The sequence below is a fragment of the Tupaia chinensis genome, unplaced genomic scaffold, assembly GCF_000334495.1.
Source record: "Tupaia chinensis unplaced genomic scaffold, TupChi_1.0 Scaffold000208_1, whole genome shotgun sequence".
Classification (NCBI taxonomy): domain Eukaryota; kingdom Metazoa; phylum Chordata; class Mammalia; order Scandentia; family Tupaiidae; genus Tupaia; species Tupaia belangeri.
The window spans coordinates 1,295,797-1,311,818 of record NW_006159683.1 but is presented as its reverse complement, the minus strand read 5'-3'; positions in this window follow the sequence as shown (position 1 = coordinate 1,311,818).

Genomic DNA, 16,022 nt, shown 5'->3' with positions numbered 1-16,022 from the left:
TTTTATGAAAAAGTGGAAAATAAAATATTCAGCCCCAAGTGAGCACCTTTGGTTTTTTGCTGTTCTCTACTACTCAGCTAGCTGAGAGACCTTGGTGAAAAACACTTTCTCTGAGAACCAGTTATCTAGAACAGAAGCCCTTAACCCAGTCTTTCCATGATATGTAATGTGTGAAAGAGTTTCATAATCCATTAACTTGTATATAGACATAATACACTTGTAGTATACCTTAGGAAAACTAATACTTCAAAGAAACCTTGAATTAAGAATTACCATTTTAAGGGATAATCTGCCCTGAATCCAGCAAGCCCATGTTTTCATATATTAAGGTTTTTTGGGGTTTTTGTTTTTGCTTTTGTTTTTGTTTTGAAAGAAGAGCAAACCTCTTCAACTAACTCACTCTTCTCTAGATCATGTTGGCACTTAATAAGATACATATTTTGTGCTACTTTGTCTGCTGTATAATTTTTATATTTCCATATCCCCCACTTGATGACACTCCAAGTACATATTATAAAGTTGGAGCTGTCTAGAGGGCTGAGGCATCATAATTAATGCAAGTTGATGGTAGAATCCAAAGACACAGCCTGTATTAACATGGGGGCCAACACAAGGTAGATTACAGCCCAGTACTAGCTCATACGGAGACTTTGGTCCAGTTCTATTAGTTGTCTTGGCCACTTGGAACCTTTATTCTACAGATAGATTAGTCTCAAGATAGAAAATGTGTACTTCTGGAAGGGATTTGCCAGCACTGGAGTTTGGGATCAGAGGCTAAGCTCCTAAATTCACATAGACAAAGGGAAAACTAAGGGTTTAAGGCAAAGGGGCTGACCTGGGAATGGCTCCCAGGGAAATCTCTGAGGACTAGAAAAGACAGAAATTGAAGAAGATGGCAGTACATGGCAGATTCCTTCATTTCCTGGAAAAGAGTTATTCCGAGAGGCTCCATTTCTGTAAGATTCCTTAAACAGAACCTGAGCTGGCTAATAGGATATTTATAAAGAGATTGGCAGCCACAATATTCAAAGAAAAAAAAATTACTCTGATTTGGGCCCTCTGGAGCCTTTCAAAGAGTTCTAGGTTATTTCTTTTGCCAGAAAAATAGGATTTTAATAGTTCTGAAGATCTTTCTTGGCACCAGAGGATAGAGCTTTAAAAAGGAGGGAGGGGGAATAATAGAAAAAGAGGGAAATATCTGATCATTTAGCCTTAAGGAAGAAGCAAATTAGATCTGTGTCTGCCTACTAGCAGAGGGGCAAACGATTCCTGTATGACTTTGAGTTTTATTTGAATAGACGTTAATAAAATAGGCTAGAGTGGTGATGTACCATGGGCTAGGTTCTATTAATACCATTTGACAGTTGCATATTCTAGTGCCTGAATTTTAGGAAAGATGTTAGATTTGGGGAAGGATCTTGGAGTGAGCTAATTATACATATTTATCTCATTTACTTCGTAACCCAATTCTTTATCACCAAGGTATGTTTTTATTTAGAGCAAAAAAAAAATCAAGGAGGCTAAACTATTTCTAGGAATGGCCTAATAGAGATTAAAATATGGGTTGAAATCTTAAAAATAAAAAAAGTGTATGCTAATTGGGACAACTCTAAAAATTGGTGTACTACAAGTTCAGTATTAGGTTGTTGGGAAAGTCATGACATGTCTTTCTATGCAAAAACATGTCACGGCTTTCCCAGCTACCCAATATATTAAATAGTGTTTCCTACAGAATAGTAGCGGCTGATTGCTTTGGCTAGACCATCCTTCCCAGTAAGGGAATTCTGTTCTTTATAAAAGCCTTTAAAGTAGATGCTTATGATATTCAGCTGTTTTTCACACATCAATCAATTTTCCATTGGACTCAAAATAGAAAGCATATGCATTTGAGTATAGTGGATTGAAATTGTTTGAGTTAATATGGAATTTATGAATGAAGAGGAGGAAACTCTATCACTAAACTTGGAGTATTGGCAGTTATTTTAGAAACCAGCTTGAAAGGTTTTTTATAGCCTGAAGAGTAAAGAATAAAACTGTATGAATAATTTATATAGCCCTAGAAATATTAATCAAATAGTTTAGACAGTGATATATCTTTTCATTTTGACTAATTGACTGATTTTTTTAAAGTTTCTGGCCAATCATCTGATTTTTCCCCCCTAAATATTCGCATTAACTCCTGTGAGAGATTTCTAGATTTTGATTAAAATTCCATACCAAATGTTGGTTTGTATTGACTAGATAGTGAGTAGTCTGGTGCCGCAGATGAAGAAACACTCCCTGCCTTCTTGTCACTTTGTGAATGGATTGTGAAGAGTTTGTTAATTTGCTCTTCACTCTGCTGGAGCAGATACTCACAAATATCTACTATGTCACAAGATTTTATTTGCATAAGGAGAGGAATGGTTTGGGAGATGGTTGTTTGGGTACTAGAATTATAAGGTACATTAAAAATAGAAATACTTGGCCTTGTTGGTATCTTTAGAAATAGTCTTGACGGTGTTGCTTCCCAGCCAAGTCCTTTTTGGAAAGGGTAATGAAAGGGGCCGGGACTCCATCCTGATGACATGGCTTGCCTGAAACCTTTCCCTTAGCCCTTCTTGCATGTCATCTATGAACCTTCATGCCTTGACTCATAGATTTGTAAAGTGCCAGACAGGTCTTTCTGACTCTATCATAAGATTTCTGCCCTTCTATAGGCAACAATATGATTCTCTCCTTCCCAGAGATAAACTGCCTTCCTCCTTTGCCTCCTTTTTTTTTTTTGGTTTGTTTTTTGGTCATTAAAAGGACGTAGGATGTGATACATACATTTCTTCCTAAAGTAGGAGTGCAAGCATTTCTCCTGCATTGTCTATTACATGAGACACAGAAAGGACACCGACTTGAGGCTGAGAAGGAAAGGGGTGGTGGTGGCTGCATCGGCTGGAATACACAGTCCTGTGCCTAAAACGAATGCATTGCTCAGTGCTTAGTGTTAGATTTATGGAATGGCTCCTCTCGCAGCGTTGTCCCTGCTTTATACAATTTGGTGCTTTGTTGCTATCGAAACAGCCTTACTTTCTAAGCCATTGTGATTGTGCAGGAGGAGGAGGAGGCTGTGGCGGGCAGGGGTGTTAGTAGTAGTGAATGACACAGCTTTGCCAGATGACATGTAGCGGACCTCTGCATCAGCCAAGAGGAATTAAGCTTTGTCACTCCCCACTGGGACTACCTTTCTCCTGGTATGTGCGCGAGGAATTCATTTGCTGCTGCTGCTGCAGCTGCCAGAGCAGAGCCCTGAGTACACTTTGCCACAGAAAGCAGTGAGCAAGAATGATAGCCGTCTCTTTTAAATGCCGTTGTCAAATTCTGAGGCGACTTACTAAAGGTATCGTGCTTTCCTTGTTATTCACTCAGCGAGTCTGTTGCAGTATCCTATAAACACAGTTTAATGGTTTTGACTTTCAAATATGACTGCCTTTACAATTTATTGTTAGGCAACAAAGAACTCAGTGAAATATGTATAGATATATATGTACAGGTAGACAGCCTTGCTTTCTCTCCTTACCTCCTGCTATGCTCATGCTGAAATCATGAAACTGGCGTGCTTGCTTTTTTTTTTGAAACGACTTCATTCTTTGCCGAAAAGAAAATGTGTTTGGGTCCGGTGCTGAAGTTATTATGGGAAGCCGTCATTTTGCATGCTGATTAACTGGTCAAGAGGAGTCAAGTGTGTGTTACTGCCCTTTCTATGACACATGTACTAAACGCAGCTGGCTGCTTCTGGACTTGCACAGCTGGCGAACCCACAGAATAATTGTTTATTCTATTAATTTTCAACATCTCCTGAGCTTTTTCCCAGGATGGCTTTCATTTTTTTTATGTGTTAGAATTGCGTGCTCAGAAATGTAGGTAATTCAAAATGCTTTGGTCCTGTGTGATATTTGAAGAAGTTTATTTGGAAGTAAAAATCATTGTTCTGCATTTTATTTATTGTTAGAGACTGTTGAGATTTATTGTTTGAGATTCTCTCTCTTAGAACTCTAACATATTAGTTAAATCTCACTGGAATATGTGGAATATGTTATTCTTTGAAATCGCTCTAGCTGTGCCATCTCACTTACTTTGTGTATATTCTATTGCAAAGTTAGCAAATGGCTGCTTTTAAAATCCTGTCTTACATACATATAGATATGCAAGCCCTTCTGCCTTATTTGCCTTGGATAGAATTTTTTTTAGAGTAAATTTATCATTAAAAAAAACTTCAGTTAGTAAAAGTATGTAGCTGCAAATGCCTTTCTTTTCCTGCCTGTAATATAGAGTACTGTCAAGTAATTAATGGATGTAATTATGTTCTAGGAGCTCTGAACCTATAAATATGTTAATGGATGCTATTTCTATCAGTTTAACTTGACATATCAGAGTTCTTTGATCACCAGCAGTGCAGCTAAAAATGCAATTAATATTTTATTTGGCAGAAGAAAAGGCACAAAGCAAATAGTGAGAAATAGATCTTGAGTCAATAACAGGAAAGAGGATAAATACTATAGAACTACTTACCAAATGCATTTGCAAGTTGTTTGGATAGCAAAGTGTGTCCTTTAAAAGGTACTTTGGGGGAATTGTAGAAAATACTATCCATTTAAAATTAGGCTGTTAGCATGGGGCTGTAAATTCTGTTTTGACTTTATCCTCCCCAGTTGGTACAAATGTACGATTTCTGTTTATAAATCATGATTAAAGTCTACCCTTTAGGTTTTTGGCTAAGATTTTTAAAGACAAGTCTTTTATTCTAAAAAGTTTCTTTTTCTTTCCTGACTTTTAGTATTTACTTATCTTGATGTGGAGAAGTTGATGCTCTTCTTACATAATGATCATGTAACAGTCAATATTTTGTATTCATGTGTATCAGAAATTATAAGTCCTGCATACTAGGAAGAGAATAAACCCAAGCAATTTTCAGTTCTTACAAATATTTTAAACTTGTTCCAGTTTTCTGAGTCTAATGGAAGCATTGATCTCTTACCTTGAAAATAGATTTAAATGTTTACTAAGACAGTTGCTAAAACTCTAGATCATTGAGGAAAGTATTGATACCTTCCTTGGGGTTGTTACTTCACATTTTTCCCCAAAATTTATATACGTGCTGTATTTGGTGTTTAGCTTAAGACAGTCAATTCCTGATTAAAATAAAATCTTGACGTAGAATTAGTTTGGTATCATTGGGCTCTTCTTTGGGTTTGACTAGAAGGTATTGCAAGAAGGTATTGAGTAATGTACTATGTTTCTTTACCAACCATTGACAGTCCTGTCACAGACCAAGTCTCACCTGTGCTACTTGTCCCAAACTGGATTCATTGAGTTCCAGCACCCACTTCTGTTCATGGTGCTATTTCCTTAGGCTATAATAATAAAATGAAGAAATACATGTAATTGCAACCTGAAACACCCATTTTTGGTATTGAGGGATATGTACTTGGATAAAGTTTGTTTTTCCTGTCCCATTCTCTCTGCCATATAACTCCCACCCCCTCAACCCCCAAACACACATTTTTCTTTGTACCCATTGAGGATTGCACCTAATAATCACTCTTCCAGATATTTAGCACAGTGCCCTGTAGACAGTAGAAGCCTAGAAACTGTTAAAATGAGTTGGATTTGTCTGAGTTAAAAGTAGTAGGACATTTGAATTTTCCGTGAGCTCTTAGGAAATGCTTCAAGAGCTTTATTAGACCTCTTGTGGGTAAAACCTTACCCAGATCTTAGGGGAGAAAAAGGTTTGCTTCATATCTTCCAAACTATCTTGCTATTTGTGGTTGATGTCACCCACAAGAAAAGCAGTATAGCAATTGTAATATCTTTTTAATTCTCTCAAAGAGAAAGAGATACAATGAACAGGAAACTTTTCTACATATGCAAAATTCTTACTGTTTTACTTCTGTTTATACATTTTTTACATATCCATCTATGAGAGGTCTTCAAATAGGTCATGGAAAATGTATATTATGAAAAACAATGCATGGATTTCAATTTTTTGCACCATAATAAACTCATACATTAATTTCATTTTTTTTCATGAACTTTTTTGGAAGCCTCTCATATTATCTCTTTAATGAATACTTATTAAGTACCTACTATGTGTCAGACACTGACTTTTTTGCAAAGAATTCTAAGCTAGGACATTTGTAGGTATAGCAAGCAATTTTTTTTTTTTTTTTAGAGGTTTTTTCCTTAGGGCATATGCTCTTGCCAGAGAAAGAACAGGGAGAGGGAAAGTGAGAAATCATCCTTAGAGGAACAGCCACACCATAATTCCTACTCCTCCATTCTCCTCCTAGGACCTTTGGCATGCACACACATTTGCCCAGCAGGAGTTCCAAACCACCAGGTCCAGGACTCAAACTGCAATCAGACATGTGGGAGTCCAATGACACAACAGCTAGGCCATCTGCTGGTCCCAGGAGCAAGCATTTTAAAATCAGTGTGTTGTTGAACAATAAATACATTTTTCTTTATTTGAAATGTAAGTTTTTAAAACATCTATAAGCCATGTATTTTTCAGGCAAATCCTTGGATTACCCACATAGACTCAGGATGTATGGTTTATGTCAGAACATACTTTTCAGACAAACTTAGCACTTCTCAGACTTGGAAACTGAACCTTTTTGTTTTTTGATAGATTTTTGCTTTAAGGCATGTGTGTTTGCCAGAGAGACAGAGAGAAAGAGACACAGAGATAGAAAGTGAGAAATCACCCACCAAGGGGATGGCCACACTGCAATCCCTTCTTCATTCTCTTTTTTGGACTTTGGACATACATGCACATGTGCCTGGTTTGAGTTTCAAGTGCCTGGGTCTAGGACTCAAATCGTGGTCAGCTACATGGGAGTTGAGTGCCTTAACCACCATGCCACCTGTTAGCCTCATTCTTTGGCTTTGTAAAGCAATATACATTCTTAAGTTTCTTAAAAAATTAAAGTTTGCCTGTTTCTTATGTAATGTGAGAAAGAGAGAGAGAGCACCCCCAGCAGAGTCTTGATGCCACAATCCATCTGCAACTTCAGTCAGCCCTGGATCACTTTTGCCCAATGTACCTAGGGAAGTCTTTGCACGTGAACCCGGAACCCTCCCATGTGGGTCTCCTGCTCAGAACATTTTACCCCTGCACTACTATGTAGCCTCCTTGAGTCTTCTCCTTAAGGGTTCAAAGAATGTTTTATTATGTTTTTCAATTTCCAGAGTGCACATATACTCACCAGCGAGCGGGAGAAGGGAAGAGAGAGAGGGCCCTCTTAGTAGGACATGATCACATCACAATCCTTTTTCTTCCATTTCTCTATCCTATCAAGATTGTAGGCATGCACACACATGTGTCTAGTGGCCTCCAAAAGGGATGGCCATGCCACAATCCCTTCTCCCCCTGTTCTCCTCCTGGAGTCTTGGGCACACACACACATGTGCCAAGCATGATTTTCAAGCCACTGGGTCCAGAACTCGAACTGCGGTCTGTGGTGTAGGAGTCCAGCAACATAACTGCTATGCCATCTGCTGGCCCCATGTCCAGTGTGTTTTTTACAGGGCTAGGATTCCAACTACAGTCAGCCATGTAGGATTCAGCTCGTATGCACAGGATTTAACTGCTGCACCACTGAGCCAGTTCTGCTTTAATGATTTTGCATGCTCATGCCTCTTCCAGTTTAGAACAAGACAAAACCTCTACCCAAAAGATTCATCAAATGTGACAAGAACTTTAGGTCACCAAAAGACCAATCCGTTTCAAAGTACTACTTTACATCAAATATTGAAATCTAGAGAAAAGCTGTTACCTGCTACTTCTGCTTTTTCTCCCTTCTCCAGAGTGAAGTTGTCTACTGACTGCCTAGCCTTGGAGTGAAATCCCAGAGTAACATTTTCTCAGCTTTCCAGACACATCTGACAAAGAGATTTTCTTGAGGGGGTAAAGCTAGACTTCTCGGTACCTACCTCGCAGCTGTTAGCTCTGAGAGCCCTGCCTTCCCAGCTGGAGACTACAGTACCTCAGGAAAAGGGAATGTGTGCTCAGAGAGGGAATGTATTTTCATGGCTCCTATGGGCTTTGTTCTTTCTCTCTTGTCATAATTGTGTCATTGCTTTTCCTGGAGAAAGTTTGGCTTCCTATGTAAAGAATTATTTTCTGTAGTGGTAACTAGTGTGACTTTACTTCTTCCTCAAGTGCTCGTGTATTTTAGTTCAGAGATCTGAACTTTCACGCCTCACTGCTGATGGCATTTTCCTCTCACAAGCTTTCCTCTGTCTACCAAAGTCAACATCAGCCAATTAATATTTACTGACATTCTGCAGAGAGTAGGATTTTGGTCACCTTTTATTTTTTATTGCTGTCTACTTTTATCGGCCTGTCTTCTCCCTACTGGCTCAAAAATCATGTCCAAAATCTCCACTTTACTTTAGTATACAAGGATATTCAAGAAGTTCATGGAAAAAATGGAATTAAAATGTGAGTTCATTTTGGTGCAAAAATGTTTTAAATTATTGAATCATTTTTTCCTAGTACATATTTTCCATGAACTTTTGAAGACCCTTTGTAGACTTTAATTTTTTTTCATTACATTATAGTTGGTCTAATTGTCATTTTATTTTCTACTCGCCTTCACTTCCTGTTTCTTCCCAAATACACATAGGACCTGGAATAGAATTAGCTGTCTGTATCCTTTTCCCATCACTTATCATAGGAAGTTCTGCTGACCTTCATCCCAAAAGTTCCCTGAGTGAGACATTTGTGGCTGGCACCCAACAGCTCCTGGCTATGCATTCCACTTTCTTGCTTCCCTGCTGTCCTTTTCCTCCCTGTTTTTTCCTCCCAGCCTCAATAGCCTTTCTTCTTTCCTGCTGCCTGGATACATGTAGGTATTGCCTTAGCCACTGGCACTGAGCAGGATTGAAACGTTGGATTGCAATCACACCTATGTTCTCTGCCTTTCCGTCTCTGCTCTTTCTTTTACTTGTTCCAGTCGGGGAATCATCACGCTCGAAAGGGAAGGTCAAGCATTAATCTAGGACTTGTCTCCAGAGAACTGAAACTCCCCTATCTTAGACAGCCAGCAATCTTACTCTTAATTCTTTCCAACAAGACAATCTCACAGTGTGTCTGATAATCTTTCAAAAGATTGTTCAAGTGTCCTCTGAGTCCCTTTAAACTCTGAGATGCTTCGACACTCATCCAATGCTTAACAATTCTTCAATTCAAAAAATGCACATTTCCTATGTATATTTCCAATCAAATGTAACAAGGCAGGTGATTTTTATTTTTTTGTCTTATGAAAGAGGATAAAATATTCCCATCTCTTTTCATCTGCAAAATCTTTTAATCTGAGGAACTCTGTCAGCAATCATTGGTTTGGTGTCATTGTCCTGAACATAAAAACTTCAAATGTTCTGTTCAGGTCTCTCTGCACTTTCCCATCTATGTGTCTAGTCCCATGGCTGCTTCCACATTCTCCTCTAATAGCTCCTTACCCACTCCTTGATATGACTCAGAATTGATTATCGTTTGGGTTGAGGATGTGCTGTCTCTGTTGGATCTCATTTCTGCCCTCTCCCCGTTCACATCCCTTCTGCTAACCCTCGCTGGCCTCCTCTGTCAGATCTTGCCATCTGGAACAGCTTGACTGTATCTCTCCACCTCATTAACTTTCCATGCATTTTTAAAGCTCACCTGAAAACATACCTTTCTCCTTTGTCTCTAACCTGTAATTTTATATTATCAAAGCTAGTTTTTAAAACTTATGTATCATTTCAGTGGTGAACTTTAATAAAGAATATGTACTTTTATAGATGTTCTACAAGATACAGCTGTCATTATTTGTTGGTGTTTGATCTATTGCTAGGGTGTTGGGTATATTTCTCTCACAGAGAGACCCTACTTAAATGGGAGAATTCTGCCACCAGATCCAGGCAGGTCTTGCTGTTCTCCCATGTGTGTTGCTGATGGTGTTGGCTGTGATGGATTTCTTGCTGTGCTCCAGCACTTTGAGGGGATTGTAGTCAACAGTGGTTTGGACCATTTTACTTTTTAGTGATCTGAAGCTTTTCTTTTATAAAACTAGTGAGGCTTATCAAAGGGGCATATTATTTCTCCCCCATCAAATGAATGGCAACTGCATGCTAGAAACGCTTTACCCCCTTCCAGGAGGTACTCATCTTTCAGATGGGATATTGTCTATATTTCATATAGCCTCGTATAAATGAGAAGTCTGGGGGCCAGCAGTGGCATGGTGGTTAAGGTGCTGGACTTCCACATGACCAACCATGGTTTGAGTCCCGAATCTGGAGGCTTGAAGATCACGCTGGATGCATGTGCGTGCATGCCCAAAGTCCAGGAGGAGAATGGATCATGATATGGCCCTCTCTTCTGGGGCACAACTTCTCACTTCCCTTCTCACTATCTCTCTCTGTCTGTCTCTGGTGAGTGAAAATGCCCTATGACAAAAAGCCTAAAAGAAGAAGAGGAAGCAGCAGCAGCAGCAGCAGCAGCAGCAGCTTTACCTTTCTGATATGACTGTAACTGACTGGGAAGAAAACGCTGGCTTATTACTAAGGAAATGAAGGCCAGTTGAGGATAGGCATCCTAGTTCTACCTTGTATACTTTGGGAAAATGTCTAGGAGGAGGAATAAAAATAATGATTGAGCTCTTACTGTGTGCCAGCCACATTCTAAATATATACCAAGAAACTGCAAAAAGTTAATAGAATTGAAATACAAATTTATCTGGGTGCAAAACAAATTCTGCAATCCATGCATATTTTTTCATAATATGCATTTTTATGACTTTCGAAGACCCCCTTTATATTAACTCATTTAATTATCCCTGTATTATTGTTATGCCCCCAGTATGCCCATGAAAAAGCAGGGGTTCGGAGACGTTAAAGACATTCATTTCTAAGATCACAAAGTTTGGAGAGGGAGAAGCCCAGTGTTTCATTTTGCTACCATGTTTTCTATCCTTGGAGAAGGAAGTGGGATAGATCTCCCCATCTTGAATAATACAGCAAAATCAACCAGGGCTGTGCCTCACACATCTGTCAGCAAATTATTTATGGCATAGGCAAGTCGAATAGACTTGACAGTGAAAGATGTGTCACTGTCTCAAGTCTTTCCTTTTCACTTGTGTGGCAAAACAAACAAAAACATTGAACCTCCTTTACTAAGTCTGTTTCTTCATCTGTCAGTTAAAAAACCACAGGCAAACACTGTTTTTATATGGTTTGATACTTGTATTAGCTATCACAAAATGATTTACCTTGGTACTGCAGTTGATTTATTTGAAAATTGTATCTTAGCAAATTCACTTTATTCTGGCAGAAAATATATAATTTGATAATTTCCCACTATTCAAGAGAAGGCAAAGTGCATATTCTGTAAGAATAGGAGAGTAATCAATGCTTGACCTCATCTTTCTTTCCTCTTTTAGTCTCTCTTAGCATTATTTTGCCCATATATACGAGAATTAAATATTAAACTTGTAAGTTACTATCTATGCTTTCTTAAATCTACAGAAAAACTTCGCAAAATTTCTTTTGTAATAACTTTACTAGAGCTTCCATATAACATATATCTGAAAGAAAAAACATACACATATATGTTTATTACATACAGCTTCTTGAAGAATATTACTTAACCTTTCAAGTGCAAAAAAAACAAAACAAAACAAAATAAAAAAAAACCTTTGATCTTGCCAGTACAAAAAGCAATAAAAAGGAAACCAGCAGTGAGCATAATGGCTATGTCGCTGGACTCCCACGTAGTCAACCGCCGTTCGCATCCCGAACCCGGTGGCTTAAAACTTACGCCGGGCGCATGTGCATGCGTGCCCAAGATCCCGAGAAGGGATTGTGGCGTGACCATCCCCTCGGGGGGTGATTTCTCGCTTTCTGTCTCTCTGTCTCTCTCTGTCTGTCTGGCGAGCGCACGCGCCCTATAGCGAAAACCTCTCAAAAAAAAAAAAGCAATAAAAACAAAATGTTTTCATATGTCTCAGTCAGTGATGACCGCCTAATTTCAAACAAGATTTTTTGGACTTGAAATGGGGGAGGACTTCCTATTAATAATTCAAGCTAAGCTATTAAATAGTTACTTAAATAAAGAAGGTACAATAAGTACAATTTGTATTAAGGAAATTAATACTGAGGGGAGAAAACAAAAATGAATTAGGAGAAAACTTAAAACCTGTGTCACTAAAAATATGTTGCTAATGTTATCATGGAAACCAAGGGAGGGAAACATCGATTTACAATTTAATCCATGTGCTTTTTAATACTATATGTGTAATATGTATTTTTGTTCTACATTTTTTTGTTTTTGGAGAGGTTTTCTCTATAGGGCACATGTGCTCACCAGACAGACAGAGAGAGACATAGAGACAGAAAGCGAGAAATCACCCCCCAGGGGGGATGGCCACGCTGCAATCCCTTCTCCATTCTCCTCTTGGGATCTTGGGCACACACGCACACGTGCCCGGCGTGAGTTTTAAGCCACTGGGTCCGGGACACCAACCGCGGTCGACTACGTGGGAATCCAGCAACATAGCCATTATGCTAACTGCTGGTTCCCATTGTTCTACATTTTTCTTCCTTGGTTTTTGCCTATTTGTGCATTAGGACATACTTGCCATAGGATAATGTTGTGATCTTATTCAAGGGGACTTCAAAGTGTACATAGAGGGACCAGCAGATGGCATAATGGTTATGTCACTGGATTCTCGCATAGTTGACTAGGTTCAAGTCCTGGACCTAGCAGCTTAAACTCATGCCAGGCTCATGTGTGTGCATCCAAAATCCCAAGAGGAGAATGGAGGAGAAGGGATTGTGGCGTGGCCATCCCCTCCGGGGGTGATTTCTCTCTCTCTCTCTCTCTCTCTCTCTCTCTCAAAAAAAAAAAAAAGGAAGAAAGAAAGAAAGAAAGAAAGAAAGAAAGAAAGAAAGAAAGAAAAAGAAAGGATAGGAAAATGGAACTAAAGTACAAATTTATTTGAGTACCAGAAGTTTTTTTTTTTTTTGAGATCTATTCAGTTTCTTTACCATGTACATTTTCCATGAACATTTTGAAGACCCTCATATTATTGCATTTTGTGAATTGTCATATTTTACATATATCTCTAGTTTGTTTCTGAACTTTCATTCTAATAAATGATACAGTGTTGAGTGCCTTTGAAGAATTTCTTCCCTGCTTTAAATTGTGGCCTTCCGGTATTTTAAGTTTTGAATCTCCTGATACATATTTCCTGAGAATGTGTTTAAGATCCATATTCCACACAGTTTCTCAAAAGCTTTTTTAAACTAACAAGGGTGACACAGTGAAAAGCAGTGAGAGAAACAGTGCTTGGATACTATAATATTAAAAAAAGAAAGAAAGAAAGAAAAAAGAAAACAAAGGGTGAGAGAGAAAGACAAGAAACAATAGTTCAGTTTTGTAAATGGGTCATTGCTGACCTTTATTTATTTTTTTTCCATGAGCAAGAGAGATGGAAGATAGAGTGAAGAGGCATGAGAAGGAGAGAGAGAGAGTTTCCCCAAACAGGGTCTCAATGTCAAGCTCTATCCCCAGCCTCAGCCCGTTCTAGATCATGGGCAATCTATGCCCAGGGTACTTGAGGTTGTCTCTGGACATGAACTCAAACCTTCCCATGTGGGTTTGCCCTGGTGGTGTTTTACCACTGCACCATAATCTACCCCCGCCCTCACTCCCACCATTGCTGACCTTTGAGAGAACAGTTTTTCAGTAGAGTAGCAATCTTCAAAACCAGATGATGAGTATTTTAGGAGTACCTAAAGTCCAAGAGTCCAGGCCACTCTTCTAAGAAGGTTAACAGTGGGGTTGGAGGACAGAGCCATGGACAGTATGGAAGGCTGCAGGAGGATAGTAAAAGTATCAGCATTTTTTAGAGGAAAGAGCCAGTGGAGATGCAAAATGTCAAGAAGTCAACTAGAGGAAGGAGTGGTTGCTAGAACAAGATAAGGCAGGCTGAGAGAACATGAGACCAGGATGTGGGTGGAAGCTAGTAGGGGTGCACAAGAGGAACACTCCTATCACAGAAATAGGATGTCCTGTGGTTGAGAAAAATGGGTTGTCTCTCTAAAGTTTATGTTTTAGAACTTGGTCCTCAGTATAAAGACATCGAGAAGGGATGAGATCTTTAAGTGGTGAAGCCTACTGAGTGGTGTTTGGATCATGCAAGCATTATCCTCAGGTATGTATTAATGCTGTCTTCAAGAAAGAGTGAGTTCTAGCTCTCAGGAGAGCAGGTTGTTATAAAAGGAAGATGGCTGCCCCCAGGTCTCTCCCTTTTACACAGCCACTTATGTTTCTGTGTCTATCAGCCCTATTGGGATAGAGGACCAGATCTGGCCAGATGTTGGTCCCATGCTCTTGGACTTCTAGCCACTGTAATCACAAGCCAAATAAAACTCCGTACTTCATAAATCACTCAGTCTTAGTTTTTGAACTCTTATTTCTGCGTGTCTGTATTTAACTTTCCTGGTATAGCACTCGCTTGAGAACTTCTTGTATGTAAATTTATTAGCTAATTTAAAACGTTTCAGAAGAAAATTACAGTGTACTTGTAACTAGATTCTAGCTTTGTCCATAGTTTTAGCTTAAGGTATTTTGTGAATCAATAAAATGTGGAAAAAATGTAAAAAATAAAATAAATAAACTTGAATAAAAATGAGAAAATAAATACATTACCCAATCTCAGATATTTCTGTTACTTGCGCAATAGTGAAATAAGACAGGAAACATAGGAAGAAAGATTTTCAGGTAGATATTAAGAAAATTATCCTAACTGGACTTTCTTGATAAATTAGAAGACTCCGAAACCTCATATTCTTATGAGATTTTTATTCAGGAGTTTCAAAGTTTTTCTCTGCATTGGAATCTTCTGGAGTGCTGAAAAAAAAAAAAAAAAAAAAAGAAAAGAAAAAAGTAATGCTTGCCTGAGTCTCAGAGATTATGATTTAATTGGCTGGTGATGTGGCCTATGCTTTGGAATTTGAACAAATTCCCCCAGATAATTCTATTGTGTAGCCAAAATCAGGAGTTACAGATCTTAACCTTATAGGTGGCTTCATGAAGATACCATACAGAACCTTTGAAAATGAGACATATTTCAACAAGAAGCAAGTCCAGGAACTTTATTCAGTCTCTGAGAGGAAAGGACACCAGTGCGGCCTTCACAAATCACGACCTCCAGCTCTGGGTTACTTGACCAGTGCCAGTGCTAATGTAGAGATTTCAGTGGATTGTTCTGTTTTGTGGAGCGCTGGTCAAGCGCACAATCTTGCTGCCCTTGGCAGTTCACCTCAATATAACCTAGAAGGAATCCAGATCGAGGTGGAAAGTAGTATTTAATTGTTGTGTGATTTTTCTGTCCTTACTCTTTAGGGCTATTTGATTAATCCTTTCCCTTTCCATTTATGCAGAAGGCTACTGTTTAAAGAGAGAATCGTTTAAAAAGCAAGGTTATCAAGTTGTTCTGCTTTGGTTGAATATAGTGCACCATTTTTCTGGGCATCATTCCCCTTCCCCCATTGCCTTTCTTCTTCCAGTTCTGACACTGGTCTACTTGTGGTGAAAAACTTCTTCCCCAGCAAGATGTCTGTCACCCCAATCCCCAGTTAAGCTGACTGGAACCAGTTTGTACACAGCCAACTGTTACATTTTCAAGGATTTAGTGATCCAGTTATTAACATGCTATCATTTAAAATGATATAAACTTAAGATTCAATCAATTATATTAACAACAAAGGTAACAAATATTCTAAATTCATCAATGCATAATTATTACCTGATAACATTTTATTATCTATGGTCTTGAAATCCTCTGAGTGGGGGAGATGGGTGTACTACTGTACATCCTTTTTTATAAACTCCACATTCAATGACATCAAAATTGGTAACTTGAAATTGGCTCTGGTGTATTTACACTGGGGAAATAGGCAAATGCTATAAATCAGGGAATCTGCTTTCCTCTCTCAGAGAGCCAGTT